Here is a 4,322-nt window from a genome sequence, read left to right on the forward strand (position 1 = left end):
AGCAGCTCCATTTTTAATTTCATTAATTGCCTGCACAATATCAGCTTCATTAATTTCTATGTCAGCTAAATATTCACTATTTTCTTCCCTTACTTCTATATCATTATCTCATTATCTATTCTAGGGGTGAATTCTCTCTTATATCGTTTTCTGCCAGTATGTTGATGAGAGAGAGGAGAGAGAGAGACGAGAGAGAGAGAGAGAGAGAGAGCATAGTTGACTGTAGAAGGGTACTTTTGCCTATCCTGTTTTCATTGCAGAGAGAGAGAGAGAGAATTACGTCTGACATAAAAAAAGACAAATGGACTGACAGGAGACGCGTCGGTCCGATAAAAACGAAAACGGGACAGGAGGACGAATGATGAATCCGGGGAAATATACGAGAGAAGCCGGAAAAATCAGGAGACATCCCCCCCGCCCCCCATCCCCGAAGTTTTCTCTCAATCAACGAGGAGATTGAGCAAAAGTTCACTACTCTCGGGTCACCTACATATTTGACCTTCATACCTTGAAGTAGGCCAAGTTGCTAAAAAAAAAAAAAAAAAAAAAAAAAAAAAAAAAAAAAAAAAATATATATATATATATATATATATATATATATATATATATATATATATATATATATATATATATTATAATATACAAAGATTTATTTATAATTTCTGCTTTAGTCACCCCAGTACTATTTCTGGATGAAATGGTCGGATAAAGAATTCGACCAAACGCAGCTACACTGAAAGACCTCTATGACTTTTTTTTCAAAGCTCAGTTTTCGCTAAACTGGAATGTGGAATTGAGGCCACAGGCCGAAACGCTGGGAGGTACGAGGTCATTCAACGCTGAAAGGGAAATTGACGGTAAAAAAGTGTGAAAGGTATAATAGGAGGAAAACCTCAAAGCAGCTGCACTTTGAAACTATTGTTAGGAGAGGGCAGAGGAAAGTAAGATGGGAGAAAGAGAATATGAACAGAGTTACAGTAAAATGAATGAAAGGGGTAGCAGGTAGGGGCCGAGGGCGGGGCGGCTGCGAAAAACCTTGAGTAGTGCCTACAATGCACCGCACGAGGGTCTTCGCTACAACAAACTGATATCTTATATTTTGTTGTTTAGGAACAAATGCCAGACCTTCACCCCCATATATATATATATATATATATATATATATATATATATATATGTATATATATATATAATATATATATATATAGTGAAGTGTATTTTAGTACAAATTATTTTAAGAATGAAAACCAAAGTATATGTCCTCAGAATTCTTGGAAGCGGAGGGGGGCGGCCACCCCCCTTTTCGGGGACCATATATCATTAGAAAAAAAAAGCTTTCAGAGCAAATCTACGTATATATGATATCTTACTTAAATGTTCCCTTTATTGTTTCTTTAATTTATTGCTTTAGTTTATTTTAATCTTTCTTTAATTTGTTTACTTAATTTACGTTTTCTTTAATTTATCTATTCATTGTATTTATTAAATTTTTTCTACAATTTACCCAATTTATTTCTTTAATTTATTTATCTCTTGGGTAACCCATAAGATATAAATATCTGCCTATAATCGATTTGTGTGTATATAAAATATTTATGCATTTCTTTAATCTACTTCAAGAATTTATCTCCGTAACTTATTTATTTTATATATTTATTACATTCATTTCTTTTATCTATTTATATCTTAAGTAACCCATAAGAAATAAATAACTGGTTCACATCGATTTTTCTAAAAGTTCTTATTTTTTTTTCTGTCTCCCACAGATATCCAAATGACGGTGACATACACAAAGAAGGTTTCAGAGACCACTTTCTGTGGCTTCTCCAGATTACTGTTCAGGTGAGTCTTTGCATTCGTATTATTATTATTATCATCATCATTATTATTTTATTAAAAGTAATGGGTACTTCAGCAGCGTTACACTTGTAGAGATTCTTCTCTATTTTGCGAATAGCGGCTTTTTCCGTGCTACTTAAACAGGCTAGTAGAGCGCCTATAGAGGTCATGATCAAATAGTGCCAAAATCGGTGTATATATTTAGATTTTACAGATAAACTATGATATCATAGTCATCAAAGTCATTAACGATTTTCTCTCTCTCTCTCTCTCTCTCTCTCTCTCTCTCTCTCTCTCTCTCTCTCTCTCTCTCTCTTCCTTGAAGCAAGCTTTCGTCCGAAGCTGCCAGACATCCTCTAGGCTAAGAAGCTGAGAGCGGACTGTTTATATTTATTATTGTATGCTGGAAGTAAACCCTCTTATAATCATGTTTTATTGAAAGTAATTGCTGCCTCAGCTGCGTTAATTCTCATAAAGGCTCTTCTTTATTTTTCTAATTATTGTTTTCTCATCGTTGCTTATACTGGTTTAAGCAGTTTAAGCAATAATGAGAAAACAATAATTAGAAAAATAGAGAAGAACGTTTATGAAATTAACGTAGCTGAGGCAGCAATTATTTTCAATAAAACATATTATTATTATTATTATTATTATTATTATTATTATTATTATTATTATTATTATTATTATTATTATTATTATTATTATTATTTCTCTTGTTTGTAGAGTATGGCATTTCTCTAAAGTCGACATGTTTCGACCATTTCCAACGTCATCTTCAGGACGTTGCTGTTTTTATTTTTCATAAAATAAACCCTCTTCACATGGAACAAGCCTACAAATGGCCACTGGCTTGAAATTCAAGCTTCCAAATAATAGTGTTCATTTAAAAGAATTATTTTTTATTATCAATTATTATTCAGAAGAGAAGTGGTGTTTTATATACTTGCGGAATAATATAAAGGATATTCTTTTCAAAAAATGTAGAAAGGCATACGGGAATAGCAGTGATTAGGAAGGTATATATATATATATATACTCGTATGAAAGAGCGAGCTGGAATGGTGGGGTGGGAAAAGAATGGTGGGGTGGGAATATAATGAAATGTTATGTGTGAAAGGATAACTGGAATGGTGGGGTGGGAATATAAAGGAATATGTTATGTGGGGAAGGGCAGGATGGAATGGTGGGGTAGGAAAGGTTAATGAAATATAACCGCGTGAAAAGTAGGTGGATACGAAGAACTGGATCTTATTTAGGTTATTTTTGTAAAATTTCTGAGATGAAATTTAACAGATTTATTCATGATTAATGAAGAACGAGGACGATTTAAGGTTACGACATCATTTCCCCTGAAGACAGCTTCAAAGAAGAGAAATAAAATACATAGTTTAGGCCAAAGGCCACACACTGGGACCTGTGAGATCATTCAGCGCTAGAAAGAGAAATTAAGAGTAAAAATCTTTGAAAGGGGGTTTGCAGCTAGGGGCCGAAGGGACGCTGCAGAGAACCTTTAGGGATGCCTACAGCGCACCTCGTGAGGTGCACTGACGGCGCTAACCACACCCCCCCCCTCCTCTACGGGGTTAAAAGGAAAGAGCCAAAGAGCAGAGTTCGCAATTTCCCTTCGGAAGGATTAGATCAAGAGACACAGGTCAGGTGAGGCAGAGCGGAATTAAGCCTTTAAAAGGTGGAGTAGCTCTGGAAGAGCTGAATTCCCCTACCTAAGCCCCCTTGCCCACCCCTACCGCTCCCTGCCCCCCAAAAAATGTCAAACGCATTCGGATTGTTAATTGTTTCTCACCCTCCCAAATATTTAGCGACAAAGTGAGCGAATTCCCCCCCCCCCCCCTCTCAAGAAACTTTCCCATAAAAAAAATAAGGTGGGGTGGGGGGGGGGGGGCGCCGAAAGTTAATTGGTGGGAGCAAGGTCACCTGCAAAGTTTTGCCTGTTAAGAGGATTATTCCTTGTCATTTTTTTTTCTCTATCAAAATGGTTCGCGCGAGTTTGCATCGAATTTCCCGTCGTTAATTGTAATTACCTCGAAATTCGCCTCTTCCTCTCTTCTTTAAAACAGTGAAAAGGAAGAATTTGGCCTGAAATTTGACTTCTGAAAAATCCGACAATGAATTGTTTTCATTTCACAGAAATTAATTATCCCTTCGTGTCCGCCAAAGTTAAGTGCTCGCTAATACATAACGGATAGGTTAGAGTGAAATATGATCTCTGAGGAAAACATGATAAATTGTTTTGAATTCGCAATTGCATAAAAGGAAAACTTTCCAGAAATGAATTCAATTCACAATTACAGAAAAGGAAAAGGTTCGAGAAATGAATTCTCGCTCCATATGCGCCAAAGTTAGCGCTCGCTAACAGAACTGTAGTGCAGTTAAACTGTCATAATTAAAATTCTTGCCTGAAGTCAGAATTAATCAGCTATGAGCAAAGCTGTTTTTAATACAGTCGATGCACTTATGAATTT

General features: G+C 35.8%; 1 pseudogene; it reads left to right on the forward strand.

The window, feature by feature from the left end:
• Positions 1–1,769: 1,769 nt before the first annotated feature.
• The window catches only part of LOC135194943 (bestrophin-2-like), a 23,609-nt pseudogene continuing 21,056 nt past the window's right edge, over positions 1,770–4,322 (forward strand).

The sequence above is a fragment of the Macrobrachium nipponense genome, chromosome 15 (assembly GCF_015104395.2).
Source record: "Macrobrachium nipponense isolate FS-2020 chromosome 15, ASM1510439v2, whole genome shotgun sequence".
Lineage (NCBI taxonomy): Eukaryota > Metazoa > Arthropoda > Malacostraca > Decapoda > Palaemonidae > Macrobrachium > Macrobrachium nipponense.